Source organism: Cetorhinus maximus, chromosome 5, assembly GCF_964194155.1.
Source record: "Cetorhinus maximus chromosome 5, sCetMax3.hap1.1, whole genome shotgun sequence".
Lineage (NCBI taxonomy): Eukaryota > Metazoa > Chordata > Chondrichthyes > Lamniformes > Cetorhinidae > Cetorhinus > Cetorhinus maximus.
Genome location: NC_135883.1, coordinates 118,107,957 through 118,127,446, shown reverse-complemented (window position 1 = coordinate 118,127,446; position 19,490 = coordinate 118,107,957).

The window sequence follows — 19,490 nt, the reverse complement described above, 5'->3', positions numbered from 1 at the left end:
CAATGGGAATTTACATTCAAAGGGGAAAATATGGATAAAGGAGAGAAAGCTGTGTGCAAGGGAAGGCATTCTAAAATCTAACAAGTGTGAAAAGGCTTCAACATCTAAGCCTCAAGCTGCTTTCTATAAAGAACTGAAATTAAGAAAACACTTTGAATTAGACTATTTCGGGGTATTGTGTGTTACTTTGCCAGGTCTTTTAAAATCTATGTCTTACTGTTAACTTAATGAAAGTGTAACTGGGAGTTAGATTAACTAGGGGATTTAGAAGTTATCATAGTAGTAATTTGTAGATCTATGTATGTACATAAAATCATTTCTTCTATTAATAAAGGTTTAATTTAGTTTTGCAAGAAACCTATAAGACTCAGTGTTCTTATTACTACTGAATTTAAGGCACGCATCGCAAAAGTTATACAAATTGCAAAACAGTTGTGGCAGTTGTTTCAAGTTTCTCTTTGGGATTTGAGCAGCTCAGCATTTACCATCAGCTGTTCCAAAACAGTAACAGAAAAGGCCAATGAGGGTAAAGCTGCTGATGTGCTGTACATGGACTTTCAAAAGGCATTTGATACAGTGCCACACTACGGACTTGTGAGAAAAGTTATAGCTCAAGGAATAAAAGTAGCGACGTGGGTACAAAATTGGCTGAGTAATAGTTAACACAGAGTAATGGTCAATGGATATTTTTCGGGCTGGAGGAAGGTTTGTCGTGGAGTTCCCCAGGGGTCGGTATTGGGACCCTTGCTTTTCCTGATATATATTAATGATCCAGATCTTGATGTGCAGGAGACAATTTCAAAGTTTGCGGAAAATACTAAGCTTGGGAGTTTTGTAAACTGCGAGGAAGACAGTGTAGAACTTCAAAAGGACATAGACAAGTTGGTGAAGTGGGCAGATAGGTGGCAGATGAAGTTCAATGCAGAGTGTGAGGTGATGCATTTTGGAAGGAAGAACATGGAGAGACAATATACAATAAGGAGTACAATTCTTAAGGGTGTGCAGGAGCAGAAAACCTGGGGGTATATGTGCATAGATCATTGAAGGTGGCAGGACAGGTGGAGAGAGCAGCTTATAAAGCATATAGTATCCTGGGCTTTACTAATAGGGGCATAGAGTGCAAGAGCAAGGAGGTTATGCTCAATTTATATAAGACACTCGTTAGACCTCAGCTGGAATATTGTGTACAGTTCTGGGTGCCACATTATAGGATGTAAACACAATGGAGAGAGTGCAGAAGAGGTTTACAAGAATGGTTCCAGGGATCAGAAACTTCAGTTACGAAGATGGATTAGAGAGGTTGGGACGGTTCTCCTTGGAGAGAAGAAGGCTAAGAGGAGATTTGATAGAGACGTTCAAAGTCATGAGGGGGCTGGACAGAGTAGATAGGAAGAAGCTGTTCCCGCTGGTTAAAGGATTAAGAACGAGAGGGCACCAATTTAAAGTGATTTGCAAAAGGAACAAATGTGACATGAGAAAAAACTTTTTCACACAACGAGTGGTTCGGGTCTGAAATGCACTGCCTGGAAGTGTGGTGGAGGCAGGTTCAATCAAGGCATTCAAGAGGGCATTAGATGATTATTTGAATAAAAACAAAGGGCAGGGGTATGGGGAAAAGGCAGGGCAATGGCACTAGGTCATAATGCTCATTAGGAGAGCTGGATGCAGATATGATGGGCCAAATGGCTTCCTTCCGTGCCGTTAAAATTCTGTGATTCTGTCATTCTGTGAAGTACATGAAATAATGTTTTTACAAAGTACTTAACACAGATTTTCTTATTTATATGGGCAGGACAAGTTGAAAAGGTTGTTAAGAAAGCGTATGAGATACTTGTAAATCAATTTGTAAATCGAGGCATTAAATACAAAAATAAAGGGCTCATGCTAATCCCTTACAAATCTGCTTAGGCCTTCAATGGAGTATTGTGTGCAATTCTGGACACCACACTTTAGGAATGATGTCATGACCCTGGTATAAGATTTGATCGGGGTGACATTAAACTCCTGCCTTTCACGGCTTCCTTGTTCGTGTTTTTACTTACTCGCGCTTTGTACTTTGTACACTGCACTACCCATTGCGTGAGCAATGTTCGCTTATCTGTGTTTGAAATGTCCGAACCGCTGCACTGATTCTTTGACAAGTACACCCTTTGAGCACAGCTTGAGTGTGGGATAAGTTAATTTACCCTAAGCTATCAGTTCCGTCATTAATTAATTTTGCTAAAAATCTTTGAAAGCCGAGGCAGAATATACTCATGAAAATTTAACACTGTTAGACGTGACCCCTGGGGCAGAATTTTCTGTCTGTCGGGCGGGCAGGCCTGACCCAATCCCCGCCGGAGAAGCAGGCCCCACCGCCATTTTAAGTGGGCGGACCAATTAAGGCTCGCCCAGCGTGACGTCTGGCGGGAAGCGCTATGCGCTTCCTGTGCAGGGGGGGGGAGGGGATCCCCCAAATGTGAGAGTGAGCTCTTCCGCGCATGCACACGAAAGAGCGCACATCTCCCTGAGGCTAAGTGCTGCCTCAGGGAGATCGCTGACAGTTTTAAAAAGATTAAAAATAGAAAAAAAAAATTTCCCTAACATGTCCCCCTCATGTGACAATGTCACATGAGATGGGACATGTTCATAATTAACATAATAACTTTATTAAAAATTTTAAAACCCTGCATGAAACCTTATCCTGCCGGTGGATGAGGTTTCATGTTTTATCTGTTTGCCGTCAGGGCTCCTGCCCTGCTCACCAACATTAAGGTCGGATGGGCAGGTACACTAATTACTTTAATTGATCGGTCAATGGCCTCAATTGGCCATTGACAGGTCGGCGGGCCCGCAGCTGATTTTGCTGCGCTCCCTCCTTCCTAAAAATTTAAATGGGCCGGGATGACGTCAGGGGTTCCGCCCCCTGCTCGCCGACGGCAAAATTCTGCCCCTGGAGTATTGAAACATCAGTTAGAAACTCTGGTGGATTGGAATGCTATGTTAAATTAGAGGATACAGCAAGTAATTGTTGGGGTCAGTTACTCACAGAGTATGCTTACTGACATCTTTACGAGTTTATTCCGTTGGCCTTAGAAATCAGATTTCCTGCTCCACTCCATTACCCAGTAACCTTGGTACAAGGGCATGCGCGGAAGTATTTTGAGAACAATTTCTGTAGAGCAACAGCCCAAACCGATGCTGTCCTCGCATGGCTGGAATCTATCTAACTGAGTCCCATTCAAAAGCATGTTCCTCGTTCATGACTTGACTGTTTGTGAGGTTTCGCGGGAACGTAACTCCTGTGAATAGTGAATACACAAAAGCATTGAGGAGTCACAAACAGTTTAGATTAAAGCTGTTTATTGAGAAACAACGGTGCAAGCACAACACATAGCCAGAATAGACAAAAAGGCATGATCTGTGACAGGTGAGAAGGTTTACATTTCAAGGACTGGACAGATGGAACATCCTGGTCTCTGCAGCCTGTACTAACAATCTGAAATGAACACTCTCCACAATGATGTTCATACTTTCATGAATCTCTAAAAATTCCACAAGTTCACACACACTTTCACACAGCCCAGAATTTTTCACTCAGCGGGCGGGTGCACGCCCGAAAAGCTCTCCTGTAAAATCACGTGTGATGGCGTTTGGTGAGCATCCCAACATCCTCACGCACACATGCGATATTTCAGTCAGTGGGTGCGCGCGAGAGTTGGCAGTGCGCCCGACAGTTAAGAGGGCTATTAAGCCTATTAACAGCGCAATTAACTGGGATGTTGTGCTGCCCATTCAACGTTACGATTGGCGAGCGGGCAAATCGGCCAGGCGGCATTTTTCAGGAAACCTCATCCAAGGGCGGGATGAGATTTCCGAGATTAATTTAAAAAAAAGGTAAAACTGTTTGGACACAAATTTCAGCATCCATGTGTTTGGGTGACACGTTCTGATGTGTGGGCATTTTTTTTCCAGATTTTTAAATCTGTTTTTATTGAATTTAAATTCCTCAGCTCCCTGAGGCAGCTCTCTGCCTTCGAGGAGCTTTCATTCCTCACTCCCCTGTGCCCGCGCTGACTTCAGCGCTCGCCCTCTTCCCGCCCCCACCCCAGCAGTGCTGGGCCTTTCAGCGCGTGTTTCATGCTGGCTGGCCGTTAATTGGTTGCTCGGGGGCCAATCATGAGTGGCAGTCCGTTCCCCAGCCACTCCCTGGCCTGCCAATCGCGGCCACCCGCCTACCCAAAAGTCCTATCCATAAACTAAAATCCCAGCATACTTTAAAATTCAAATGAAAGTAAATCTTGATGTTTTAATTTTCTCTGCACAGAAGCTGGCAGCGTTTTAGATCAAACTCTCAATTGAGCATCTTCCTCAAACTGATTTTTCAATTTCTGATGTTTGCGGTCAATCCCCTCCATTAACAATGACTTAACAGTGGCTGGAACATATGGGGCAGAATTTTGCCCTTGTTGGGCAGGCTCGGGTGGTGGGGGGAGCCGACTGCTGCCCACAATCGGGGCCAGACTACGATTTAATTGGCCTGCTCAGCATGAAACCCGGTGGCATCGCTCAGTACTGCCTGTGCAGGCGGGGGAGGAGGGCAAGTGTGAACTTTGCACGTGCGCGTGAGTGTGTACTCGAAAAATCTCCCTGAGGCACAGAGCTGCCTCAGGGAGATGAACAGTTTTCAAAAAAAGATAATGAAGTTTTAAAACTGTTATAAAACATGTCCCCCTCATGTGCCACTGTCCCATGAGCAGGAACACGTTATAAATGAAATGTAAAATGTTTTATTTTATTTTTATTTGCTTCTGGAAACCTCATCCCGCCCGTGGATGAGATTTTCTAAAATGTGCAAAGGCCGCTTGGCCTTTTCGCCTGCCCGCCAGCCGTAAGGTTGGATGGGCAGCAAAAAATTTAAGTTAATTATCTTTTTAGTGGCCTTAATAGGCCTTTTAATTGTCGGCGGGTGCACTTCCGATTCCCGCGCGCACCTGCCAACCAAATAATGATATCAGGACGCTTGCCTGACGTCAACGCGCATCATTTTATGCTCGAGCTGGTTAGGTGCGTGCCAGCCCGCTGAGGTAAAAATTCTGCCCTTGGTATACTCTCAGCTGAAAGAGTACTGCTTCATGAGAGTATGTTCTCGTCTGCTAATATCTTCAGGTCCGGTCATGTTTCTGCAGTCATGGTTATGGGTTGAGGATTTACCTGATATAAACTCAAAGATTATCCATTCCTTGAGCGTCATTGTACTCCACTGTAAATTCCTGAGCAAACTTCGGGCACACCTTTTGTGGTGTCAGTACAGGGATCATGAATGATGGTGGTGAGGAATCAGACTCCATGAACATTAATTCCTGCCCACCCCTGCCCACCTCAAGCAGGGGTCAAGTAAAAGCCCAAATGAGGGCATCTCCTGGATCGCTGGCATTTCGCCGGCAGCAGAGTGGCCCCCTGCTGTGTGGAGAGGCCTCCAACTGCACGGAGGAGAGCGCCCAGCCACTTCTTGGGAGAGGGGCCCATTGCATTCACAGGCTCCAAGGCCCAAGGAGGGATGCCCCTGGCAACAAAGGTTGCACTTGCAACTCCAATACCGCTCCTAGAGGAGTTTCCCCTTCCATTACTCGGGCCTGCCTCCCTGGCCTGCCAGAGAAAAAAGCTTTGTAACTTGGCTGGAAGGCACCTCAAAATGGAGGCACCCTCTTGTTCTTACAACTTCAGTAGCGGCCACCTCTATCTCCCGATTAAGCAGTTGCTGCCACCGGGACAAGCCTGCTGGTCACCCACATGGGCTCGGGACCCTCATAGGGTTCCAACATTGGCACTTGCCTCCTGTGGAGAAAATCCCAGCCTCGGTCCCCCATTGCATTGAAGAAGAGAAATCACCTCTGCCTAGGAGGTCTTCTGGAGTCAATGGGGTCAGGGGCCACTTATACCCAGGTACCTGACGCACCGCAGCAACTGGCTGATCCTCTTGCTGGCTCCATCCTCTCCTCAAAATGGTCAGGACCCATATGTCCCAGAGGAGGTGGAGAGAAAGCCAGCTTCATTGTTACTGTCAGCTTCTATAATGTGCCTGTTGTGACAGATGTAAGTATAGTGGCTCAGGCAGTAGCAATTAAAGCTGTGCATTGGAAAACCACACCTCCCCCCGACTCTGCACAGGCGCTTTGGACGGCTCTGAATTCTGGCAAGATAGAGGGCCCTCAACAGCTCCCACCTTTGGCTTTACTGCCACACATCTGGTCCTGAACCATTCAGGAATGAGTGTGCTGTTGGTCCCAGGGTGTGTTTTTGGTGGTGTAAATGTCCAGCTCCTCTTTTATTGTCTTGACCTCAAGATGGTAGGGACCCATGGCATGGTTGTGGTGGTAGCCTCTCCCTTGCCCCCAGTGGACATGCATGGTGGTTCACTATCCCTCTTATTCCTTTAGTTTTGGATTTAGGCTGTCCTGTGGCACTGCCTTGGGTGACCACAAGCACTGGTATTTTCCCTTCTGTCTTGTATGGGAAAGGCAAAGCGGAGGGGGTGAGGTTCTCAACTGTACTGTCCCAACAAATGCTGGGGATTCCTGCTCTGGCTTAGGAGACAACAGCCACCGCTGCCCACTGTTGGCCAATTTGTATCTGAAATTGTCAGATTTTAGCTAAATGCAGGGTGTGGTCTGCTTCAGAGGAGGCAGACGTTTGGTGCTGGGCTAACACCCTCAAAGCCACCCTTGCATCTTCTAACTTTTCACCTAAACAGGTATTTTTCTGCCTGTAACTTGATATTTCATTCCTAGATTAGCTCTAGTTTTTTCTGTGCCATGTTTTCCATCATGTGTTTCTGTTCCCAGCACAAATGTTTGGGCAGCATTGCCAATGCTCTCCAGCCAACCTTCACCTTCTTTTTGAAACTTGTCGACTTACGCTTAAATATTTTTTTTAAAATTAAAGGAATAAGGTGCACACGTGTGCCTCACAGACCAACTTGTCTCAGCCCTTCTTTAGCTTATGTTTCTGGGCGGAATTTTCCGTGCCCACACACGTTGAGCGCGCTCAGTGGCGTGAGCAGACAATATGGCGGGAAGGCCATATATCGGTTTCATGACGTCGTGAAACCAGTTTGCGATCGTCCACTCAGCCCATCGATGGTGGGCTGGAATTATACCCACACCGCCCCCACCACCCCACCCCCTCAGCTGGGTCGTCTGCCCACATCAGTGTGATTGCACGCCGACATGTTTCACAACACCATATAAAAGGTGTGCACTTGGCGGGCTGCACTTTGAGGGGAACTCGGAGGTGAGTGTGCAGTAATGCTGAGGAGCGCTCACAAGGGTCACCTGTTGGACCAAAAGGTTGAGGTGACTTGTGGGGGAGGGGCAAGGGCTGCCCTACAGTTGAGGCGCATTGGAGGGGGGGCAAAGAATGCCCCTGCAGTTGATGGTAGTGCACAAGCACATTCCCTGCGGGGGGATGGAAGCAACCATGCATTAGGGAAACCTCGTGTAAAGTGACCATTCCTCTGCAGCTGAGACAGTTCAGATGCAGCCACATTGATATGATTGGAGTTGGGCCTCTGGCTTCTCTGCCCACTCAAGCAACACAGAGGCATGAAAGTGCCACCAAGTTCTCCAGAGCTTTTCACCCCTCGGGCACAGACTGCAAACCAATGAGCATTTTAGTGAACTGCAGAACAGTTGGATGACTGTGTTCGTTGTACAATCTCCTTGCTAAAGCTGGTCATGGAGCAGCCACTGCTGGAGGTGCTCACAGCCCCTTGCAATGTCATCATCCTGGTTTGGACCAGACTACCCTATGGTTCAAGCTAACAGTGCAGCCTTGCAGTGCGGGTTAGGAGAATACCTGTGCCTGAGCTAAGAGCCCAGCATGCAGTCCAATGGGCAAATCTGCTGCCAATCGGTCAGGCGGAGTGGGCGGAGGTAGGTGGGGTTTCGGGCAGCCATGCAGCGCACAAATCTCTGTCCATCCAAGTGGTGGCCAGCACTCTCCGGGATGTGTTAGGGAGCCTCCAGACTTAACCAGGACAGGTTCTTAGTACACCCAAGCCAACCCACACGTCTCTGTCTTTCATCCTGCAGGGGGAGTGCGTCAGGATCCTGGAGCCTGATGAACTAGCTGTATGCCTTATGGCTTACAGAGAGCAAAGACGACAGAGAAGAGAGCGATGAAGGCGCCTGTCTGCACAGAGGGAGGAGCAGCACCCTCTGGAAGAAGGGGAGGCTGGGGCTCCCGCACACGCCGCCCAAGAGCCACATGAGCCATTGCTGGTTGACGTCTAACTAGACCCAGAGTCTATAGACGCCGCCTTTCATTCCTGCAGATGACCGAGAACAAGTGTCACCGAAGACTGCACATGTCTAGGGAACAGGTTGGTCACATCTGCCAACTACTGCAGGATTTGGTACTACGGGGACATGGAGGACATCGACTGTCAGCGGCTGTGAAAGTGACCGTGGTGCTCAATTTCTACACCAGTGGCTCCATTCAGGGCTCCACAGGTGACCTCTGTGGGATCTCACAAGTCTCCACCCACAAATGCATCCATGAGGTCATGGATGCCACCTTCGCGAGGGCACACAACTTTGTGCATTTCGCCCGGGACCAGGAGAGCCAGGATGCAAGAGCGATTGGATTTTCCCAGATCTCAGGTTTCCCACAGATGCAGGGTGCCATCGACTGAACTCACGTGGTGCCCAGATCTCCGTGGCAACAAGCGGTCAACTATGTCAACTGTAAGGGCTTCTACTCGCTGAATGTGCAGCTGGTGTGCGAACACCACAAACGCATCCTGCGGGTCTGCGCACAGTTTCCAGGGAGTGTCCATGACTCCTACATCCTCAGTCATTCAGAGATCCCTGGCATCTTCATAGAAGCTGCAGGGATGGCTCCTCAGGGACAAGGGCTACCCGCAGCAGGCATGGCTGATGACACCCGTGCGGTGGCCTCAGACTGCAGCAGAGTGAAGATATAATGAGGCTCATGCTGCAGCTCGCAACTTGGTGAAGCAAACCATCGGGATGCTGAAAAGGAGGTTCCGGTGCCTGGACCGGTCTGGTGGAGCCCTGCAATACAGCCCCCAGAGGGTGTCACACATCGTCATCATCGCCTGTGCCCTTTACAACTTGGCTCTACAATGTGGAAAGGAACTGGCTGAGGAGGAGATGGAGGAGCTGGAGGTCTCCTCCAATGAGGAAGACATCGATGGGGAACAGGGTGAGGAGGTCATCGAAGGTGACGATGACGGCGATGAGGCCCTCGCACTGGCCAGACAAGGCAGGCGTGCACGGGAGGCTCTCATAGCTGCTAGATTTGTGGAGGATGATGATGATATGCAGTGAGGAGATACCATAAATCCTCATATTGCATCTGTGAACATTTGACTCGAGTCTGGTCTATGGCAGTGCACATACCCTCTGTGATAATGCTCCTGTCATGGAGATGTAGTGGAGGCCCTAATAGTCACTAGATTCCAGGAGGATGATGACGACATGCAGGACACCCCATAGATCTTCACATAGCATCTGAGAATGTCTGACTCCTGTCTGGCTGAGGGCATCTCGTTTGCACTCTGAGGTCAGCATCATATCATAGAGATACAGCCACGAAACTTTAAAGCACCTGATCCTCTGTCCACCTTCAGCACCCAACCCCTTCAGGAACACAGCATCACTGGCCAAAGATTCTGCAGAGATGGGGGCCAGCCCCACCTTAAAGGTGCTGAGAGCACACAGAGAGAATGACGGAACTCTGTGACGCCTGCCCACGACATTCTGGCAGCAATGTCAAGCACCGGCGAGATGCAGGCATCAGTAATGTGTCCCGTCAGTGTGAAGCCAGACCATCACTTCGGTCTGTGGGCTGCACAAAGGACTGAGACACCTGCCTTTATCTTGTGCAGAAAGATTTCACATCTGACTGACATGAACACTGTTCATCGGAACAAGGAGCCATAGGCAGGGAGACATTCTTGGGAGTTTACTTACAATAGCGAACATTTTGTACAGATGATTAACATCCGTGCCCAGGCTGCGCAACTGCATCTTCTTAACCTTCCTAACCCTGTCTTGGTGCTCCCCCAACATCCATAGTGGAGGTGGAGATAGCCTGCTGACTGCTGCGCCCTGTTGATAGGCGTGCTCTGGAGGGCCGAGGCCTACGTTCGGGGTCCTACTGTGTGGCGGTGGCACCATCCTCGGCCTGTGAAGCTGGAGTTGCAGAGGTCACAGGAAGAGAGGATTCGGATAGGCTGGACACTCCCCAATTCACCTGGGTGGATGGCCCTGGGGTGTGCACTTGCTGATCCTCCTCCCTATGGGTGCCTGAGAGCCCCTGGCAGACTCCTTGAGGAGAAGGGGAAGCTGGATTGAGATCAAGCTGCCCTACACCCCTCTCACGTACACACTGTTTGAGGCCAAATATGGTGTCAGTGATCGAGTTCAGCCCATGCAGCAGCGCAGGAGGGAGGTCCTGGACCAAGGTCTCCATGGTGGCCGCCATCCTACCAGTGGTGACCTCGGTGTGTTGGCATGCAGGCGCTATCACCTCAGCCTGAAGGCAGATGGACTCCTCCATCGTGCCTTGCAATCTGAGGAGTGCAGTGGACATCCCTTCCTGATGTTCCCGAGCTTGCCTTTGTAGCTCCAGCAACTGAGACATAACCGAATCCAGAGGCTCATCACCTGACTTGGGCTCAGCAGATTTCTGGCCTCCAGCAGTCCCCCAAGTGCCGGTCTCTGCCGTTGTCTGCTGTGGATCAGACAGTGCGATGTGCTCAGCAGATTGTGATCCTGAGGCTACTGTAAAGCTAGGTCCCACCGAGGGGTGTGTCTCTGCGCTGGTGGAGGGTGTGGGTGAGCGCTGTGACGGAACTTCAAGGAGGGTGCCTTCAGATTCCTCTTCAGAGGTTTCTTCGGAGCTTAACTGGCAGCCCTGGGTCATGGACTCCGTCGGCTGTTTCCCAGATGTGCCTGCGAAAGCAAGGAGAGATAATTAGTACATGTCAGTGGCCTGTGAAACAGGACACATCACTCACAACATGGTTGTCTGATGGATGTTGCACTGCTGGATCCTCACTTGTTAGAGTAGCGCCGACCTCACCGTCAGCACAGGACTGGTCCTGGTCATCGCCGGCCAGCTGGATGGCCCTGTTTTCAAAGTCCGTGAGGACCTTGATTTCAGGCTTTCCCCCACCAATGTGTGACCTCTCCCTCTTGTTGTGTGTCAGCTTGTCCTGCATGAATAGAGATGGAGGGAGTGTAAGCAGGACGCCTGCCAGGCCAGAATGGTAAGTATGCTTTGCACCGGTGGGTGGTGAGTGGTCCCATGGATGGGATGAGAACAATGGTGGTGTGTGAGAGTGAATGGTGATATGTCTTGAACTGGCAGTGAGTGAGGGCCCTGTGGATGTGTGATGGGTTTGAGAGTGTGAGAGTTGAGAGTGATGAGAAGAGTGACTTACCTTTGTGGAATGAAGATCATCATTCATCCTCTTGCGGCACTGGGTGGCTGTACTCTTTTGCAGGGCAGTGGCATTGACCATCACCTCCCAAGCTGGATTGGTGATGTTGCTGCCCATCATGCAGCCAGATTGGGGGTAGAGGACGTCACAGCGGGACTCCACTGCATCCAAAAGGCGCTTGAGGGACATGTCATTGATCCTGGGGGCTGCAGTCTTCTTGCCTTTCAAGACCATGTCTTCCATGGAGCAGCTCTGGCCCGGAAGCACTGAGAGGTATGCACATGGCTGCACTTTAAATATGGCACCCGACGTGATGAAGCAGCGAGGTGATGGAGTGGTGGGTGAATGAGAGCCCGCCTGCCATGAAAACGGTGTGCATAATTAACATGGCGGGTTTGGGATGATACAGCGTGAGAAGCCACCATTGCAGCTGACGGGTAAGACATCATTTTACCCGTCTGCTACCGCACTTAGTGCAAATCTGGGTCGATCCCACTCTCTTATTTCTGGACATCCTCAAAAAGTCTACCAATAATGAAATGGTAACCTCCATCGCATTCTCAGGATGTCTTTCACCCCCAGGCATGCCTGTTTTCTTTTACTGGCTATCTATCAACTGTTTCCTGTAAAATGTCAATGGCATTGTACCTATGGCTTTGCTTACTATCTCTATCCAGCCCTAGCGACATGTTGCTTCTCATAAACAAAACAAATGAACGCCTATCACTGTGTATTCCCACTGCTGACACTGCGGTGAGATTTGATGGGGGTTGGGGGGGGTGCGGTGGTGGTGGGTTTGGGGTGGTAATAGTTTACTCAAAAGACTTGAGGAGTAACAAGTTATTTAGTTTAAATGTTTAAAGTGGTTTATTGAGAACCAACAGTTCAAATACATAATCAGAGTAGACAAAGTAGGCACATGACCCGTGATAGATGAGGTTTGCTGCTCCCAGGCAGACGGACTGAACAGCCTAGTCTCTGTAGCCAGTACTAATGATCTCTTCCATGCCTTATTCGCTACACTCATGCTCTTTCCATCTTGACGGTCAGTTTATGTACTTTATTTTTAAGGGCTGGTGGGTAGCTTATGCCAATAACTCGTCCAATTACATCTTCCTACATGATTGCTGATGACACAAAACTAGGTGGGAATATGAGTTGTGAGGAGGATGCAAAGAGGCTTCAAGAGGATTTAGATAAGCTAAGTAAGCGGGCAAGAACATGGCAGATGAAATAGCATGTGGAAAAATGCGAAGTTATCTGCTTTGGTAGGAAAAACAGCAACGCAACATATTTCTTAAACATTGAGAGATTGGGAAGCGTTGATGTCCAAAGCAACTTTTTTTTATTCATTCACTTCGCTGGCTGGATCAGCTTTTATTGCCCATCCCTAGCTGCCTATGTATCTTTGTTCATGAGTCACTGAAAGTTAACATGCAGGTGCAACAAGCAATAAGGAAGGCAAATAGTATGTTAGCCATTATTGCAAGGGTATTTGAGTACAGGAGTAAGGTCGTCTTGTTGCAGTTATAAGAGCCTTGGTGAGACGACACCTGGAGTATTGTGTAGAGTTTTGGTCTCCTTACCTAAGGAAGGATATACTGGCCATAGAGGAAGTGCAGCGAAGGTTCACCAGACTGATTCCTGGGATGGTGCGATTCTCCTATGGTGAAAAGATGGGATGTCGGACTAAATCGGTCGGCTCTTTTAAAGAGCTAGTACAGGGATGGTGGCTGAATGGCCCCCTTCTTTGCTGTAAGATCCTATGATTCTCTGAAAATGAGCATTATTGCAGGCAGGTCCAAATTGGTCAGTGAACAAAGTCTTACAAAAGGTTTCATCCAACAGAACACCTATTTGCTGCCATGAAAATAACTTAAAAGTGCGAATAATATTGTTTTAAAAGCTGAAAATATTCCTGTTAGAGGGGAAATAACGCCAGGATATTAGCAGTCATTCTAAATTGTAATTCCTCATTCAGTCAAAACAACAGGAATATTATATAAAAGCAAAATACTGTGGATGCTGGAAATCTGAAACAAAAACAGAAAATGCTGGAAAAACTCAGCAGGTCTGACAGCATCTGTTGAGAGAGAAAAACAAAGTTAATGTTTCCAGTCTGTATGGCCCTACTTCAGAGCTGAAGAGAAGTGATAACATTTATACTGTTTAAGGGGGGTGGAGCAGGTGGGGCTGGATAGAAGGCCAGCGATAGGTGGGGGACAAAGGAGGGATTGATAAAGATGTCATGAACTAAAGGATAAAGGGATTGTTAAATGTAGTGATTAATGCTAAAAGAAAAGGTGCTAATAGTGGCGTAAAGGTAAGAAAGCAGAATGTGATTATAGCAGAACAAGGTTAGCAGTGTGTGAATGAACAACATGGAACAAGTGACAGATGGCCTGCGGGGGATGGGGTGGGGGGAGGGGGTGGTGGTGGGGGTAAAAAAAAAGGATCGAAAATGGGATAAAAAAGGGGATAAAACTACAGATAAATGAATAAAAATAAAACAAGTGGATAAAAAGTAAAAATGAATGTAGAAGGGGGTAAAAAAGGGGGTGAGGATGGAGGAGAGAGCTTATGGTCTGAAGTTGTTGAACTCAATGTTAAGTCCGGAAGGCTGTAAGGTGCCTAATTGGAAAATGAGGTGCTGTTCCTTCAGTTTGAATATTATATACTTCTGGACCTCAGCTGTTGTAATCAGTCATTAAGATGTTTTGAGTATTGTGTTTTTTTTTCTTTTTCCGTTAAATCTGCTGGTAGAATTACATTTTTTTCTCCTAATTATCAATGAATTATTTTTGTTTGGGGTGCAGAACAATGGGGAAAATGGGCATTATGCTTATGAAGCCCAAGTTCCAATTTTGATCGCTGGTAGTCCTTAAACCAACTTGAATCCGCATTTAAATGCTTACAAAAACATTACTAAAATAACACATGCTACTATTAAAAGATGGTGGAATTACCAATACTTAGGGTATACAACATTTTCTAAACTTGTTTTTGCTTTAAGGGAACCTCCCTACATTTCACCATTCTCTTCAACCATGATGACCAATGTGCACAGAGTAAGATTCTCAGTTCTCTGGAAAGACCTTTGTTTCTAATATCTCTCCCATTGTCATAGGAATGGGCGGGAAGGAGTTGCCCTGGGAGTATTCAAAACTGACACCAGACCTCATGAAGACTCATGGCATCAGGCCAAATATGGGCAAGGAAACTTCATCAATGACCAATGACCTTCCCTCCATCATAAGTTCAGAAGTAAGAATGTTTGCTGATGATTGCACAACATTCAGTACCATTCACAACTCCTCAGATACTGAAGCACTCCGTGTCCATACGCAGAAAGACCTGGACAATATTCAGGCATGGGCTAAGTGGCAAGCGACATTTGCACCACACAAGTGTCAGGCAATCTCAATCTCCAACGAGAGAATCTAACCATTGCCCTTGACATTCAATGGCATTACCATCACTGAATCCCCCACTATCAACGTCCTGGGGGTTACCATTGACCAGAAACTGAACCGGTCCAGCCATAAAAATACAATGGCTACAGAGACTGAGAATTTTGAAGCTACTAACTCATCAACCCCTCAAAGCCTGTACACCATCATGTTATTTGAGTCAGTAAAGGGGAAAGGACAAGGGAGTGGGACAAATTGGATTGCTCTTTCAGACAGCAGGCACAGGTACAATGGGCCGAATGGCCACATATTGTGCTGTATGATTTTATGATTCAATCCAGTTTTATAAGGTTTGTCTGGCACGAAACAATGATTATTTTGTGCTCTATGAATGACTGCACTGTTAATTAGATATGATGCAGCCATCTCAGCAGATAATCTCAATACAAATATTTTAAAATAAAAGAACCAGAACCATATCAATACATTCACTTAATGTTTTAATTGTTATACGCCTGAAGCTAGATAGTGTTTTCATTTGAAAACATAACAAAAGTTGCCATGATGGGATTCCATCACATTTATAATTGCCGTTTAAAAATTATGTTTAACATTGCTAACTGGAAGGACATAAGAGCTAGTTGAACATTGACATTTTTCCATGTAGTTTGGCCTGTTTCCTGCCTGTTTCTATTTAACCAATTTTCTCTTGCTATTTCTACCACCTCCCATTTTCTTGTCTTGTGTTGTCATCAGTGTCTGAATAGCACAAGTCAAATACTCATTGACGATGAGCTAAAATTGGAATGGTTACTGCACTAAAAGTACAGATTACTTTCAAAGTACCATTATTTTAACTTAATGTCAGAGAGTGATGCTTAAGAAGTAATGATCCTTTAATCCATATTATTGTTAAAATGAATCATTCTAAAGAGGTAGCCCACTATGGTATTTGTTAACGCTTTAATAGTGGAAGGTGTAAAACAGATATTGCAGATTTCTGATGCAATACAAACTTGCTGATGCATTAAAAAAAATTAAGCTTGTTTAAATATGATACCGTCCATTTAATGAAGATTTTTAAAAGCCTATTTTAAGGTTTTCAAACATGTGGAGACATTCCAGTGTAATTAACTATCTAGACATCAGAATCCAGTTATCAGAATGCAAACATTCCACTTAGTTCACATAGTTATTTTGCAAGATGTTCTGTCAGAAATTCAGTTAGTTTACCCAAAGAAAACATTGATTAGAAAAGGTTGATGGTCTAGTGGGTAAAAAATGATTAACTGTTGTGGTACTGAGCCATAAAGATCAGAAGCTTCCGGGTTTGATTCTTAGTCTATGCTGAATTAGCTGATTCAGTAGCATGCTACAATGTACCTCAGTACTTTTAGGAAAGAGGAAAATTTTGCCAGAACTCCTGTCCCTAAAATTTAGTGATTCCCCATTGGAAAGAGTATAAGAGGTAGAATACCTGTGGATCATCTTCCAGTCGATCCACAGTAACTTCAGTGGAAGACAGCAGGCTGGTGCAACTACTAAGCAGTCACCTAGAACAGCAAAAACCTGAATGAACTATTCATGAAACTACATAAATAAACAAACAGGCTTCAGCATTGGAAGTGAAAGGTCTAGATCTGCTGATATACATTCACATATACTAACATACATATAGATTTCTATGTATTTACATTGCAAACTTTTCCAAAATTTCATATATTTCTCATTCTGTTTATGAGAGTTTTACAAATTTGTACATCTACATGACTATCCCAAAACTGCAAAGCAGCAAATATCAAAGAATGTAATTTAATCTAGCCCACTCTATCGTAATGATTAATTGTGTAAATTACTGCAATTATTTTTTTTTATTAATCTTAATCGTGACAATACTTCATACCTTCTCCCTAACTAGCTTCTTACTAAATGTAATGAACTTGCCACAGCTGTGATGAACAAATTTTAAAAAAAGGAACCACTTTGAAGAAAACAACAACTCCTGGTACAATGCTCTTGCCAGGCTTTGCATAAATAAAAGTTGGCTTGTCACCTGGAACTCTGAACTTGTTCAGGACGATGATCATTAAAAGGAATTGAATGATAAAGCAACAGCTGCCACCTGTAATCGACAAAATGTTTTACAAACATTTGAAATGATCAGAATTTGTTAATAGGCTTTAAGCTTTAAATTAAAAACTGATGCACTTATTTGTATTGCATACTTCAGACAATGGAGTGGAACGGTCAAATATAGTTTTGCAAAAAAAACTTTTGAATTGTTGACTGTTTTCAACTGTGAACAGTCTTCGGCAATCTAGGTTTAGTGCAATGTGCCTCAATGTGTGGCTGACCCCTTGGGAGTTGAAGCGGAAACAGGTCTTGCATTTGTAAATGTTAAAACACTACAGTGATTCCTCAAACATCTGTATCCAGAAGTTCTAATCATCTGGTCGTGCATAATTTCTATCTGCTAAGGAAATAGCTTAACAGTGTGGGTTTAAGACACAGGTGCATTGCATCACCTTGTTTATATTCCATCCTAGACCCAGTCCCAACAGACCAAAAACAGCACTCTATGATAACTGTAATCTATCAAGCAAACAGAATTTGCACTTAACGCTTCTTTTTTTACAGTGTGCATCAGTTTGGTGCCACATATAGTAGTTAATCCTGTAATTGAGCTCAGTAAATGCTTGTTTTTTTTGGTCAGGCAAATGAAACATCATGGCGTTACTTTCAACCCACATTACACCATTATCTACTTAGTTTCAAACCAGTACAGCACTTCCACTGTAAATTTCCTTTTGGGTTTATCACATCTCCATATAAAGTGAAAAAGAATATTCAATTGGCCAGCATTGTAGCAACCACATAACTATGTATTCAGAACAAACCAAACTGGGTGTTTCAGTTTGCCTGACCTGTCATATAAAAATTAATTGCAGGATGTTGCGAAAATGGCTTGGCTCCAAATATTTCATGTCACATTGTATTGAGCTTAGTTTCCCCATTTCTAAATTTGTGAACTTCAAAATCACCAAGTGGTTAACAACTGTGCAATAATGCATTCTATGATCTTCCTCATGTATGGCATATTGCATTTAAGTCATTTCTCTTAAGCAAAATACCAACACTTTCTCCGAGAACCTGTGTTCATTTCCAATTAAAATGTACTGTTAATTTCCACTTTTAGATAGGGTCAGTAGTAGCTAATTCATTGGTATTGTAATGACATATATTACCATGCACTGCAGTGGAATGTGATAAAGAATTGTGATGTTCCTGATGCAAGCTGTTTAATTTTCATGGTTTGTTGTTCCATTGTAATTAAGGAAAGAGCAGTCCATTATTTTAGTTACACAATGCCAGATGGAGAGTCCTTGGATGACTGCTGACATGTGCCAAGCATGTTGTCTGCCTGTCGCTGTGCAAGGCTCCACTTCAGAATCTCCAGGGGGCACATTATTCTCCCCTCCGAAAATGGTTTGTGCAAGGCACTCTGTAGTACTTGCAGACAAAATAAAAAAAGGCAAGTTCAAGTTAAGTTAGATTGTGCCAGTAGGAAGTTAGCAAGTGATTCCAAAGTGTATATGAGCTCATCCTTGTAAATAATGTGATGATATAGACACCATTAATAATAAAAACAAATATTCACATTTGTGCACTTCATAGTTTAAGCATCTTGCATCACAATTATTTGTTACTGCACTGCAGGTAAAAAATAAAATCAATTAAAGCCGTATTCTTTAAGGTGGCAGAGTAGTGATTCAATCTTGGAAATCAAGTCTCAGTATGTGCTTTATTAAAATGAATAGTGATGAATCAGTATTATGTTGATTCCCTTGGACCTTTTTAAAATCTCTAAATTTGGCCATGGATTCACTAAGCCAGAGAGGGAAATACTAACTTGTTCTTGCTTGTTAGTAGTTTGATACTCAATATATTTTGCCAGTATCTTTTTAGCATTGAGATATAAATCCCCTTGTAATAAAGTTCAACTGGACTATTAGCAAAACTGAGTTTGATTTTCTGTGTACTGTCTTGAAAACAATTCAACAGGAAATATATAAAACAAAAATTAATGAAATGTTTTGAGGCTTAGTGTCAAAATATTAGTGGTTATTCTGTTGGTAGAAGAATTGATGTGATATGTGGCATTGATGTACCTGGTAAGGAATACCAACTACATTGTTAATCAAATTTTTGTCTTTAAACAAGTACAAAATTTATGGAAGACACAAACAATATACCTTAGCAGATAAATAAGAAGCTGACTATAAAATACTGTTACCTTTAAAACTCCAAATAATTTCTGAGTAATTATTTTTAATTTTGGTCATGAAGATAAAGATTGATTTAATACATGAAACATTCGTTGTATGTAGAACAACATAAAGGTTCAGTAAACAAACATATTTTAAAATTATTAAAGCACTCACTAATTTTTATAATTCCGATAGTTTTATGATAAACACAGTCACTCTGAAGCTTATCAAGCAAATGACAAAGAATGGAACTAGCATCTGATTTAAAAGCTAAACCCTCTAGAGCTGGTATAATCATAGTGACAGTCCATGGAAAGGAGGGGGAAAACTGTAAACATATATTTCAAATTCTTTCCAACT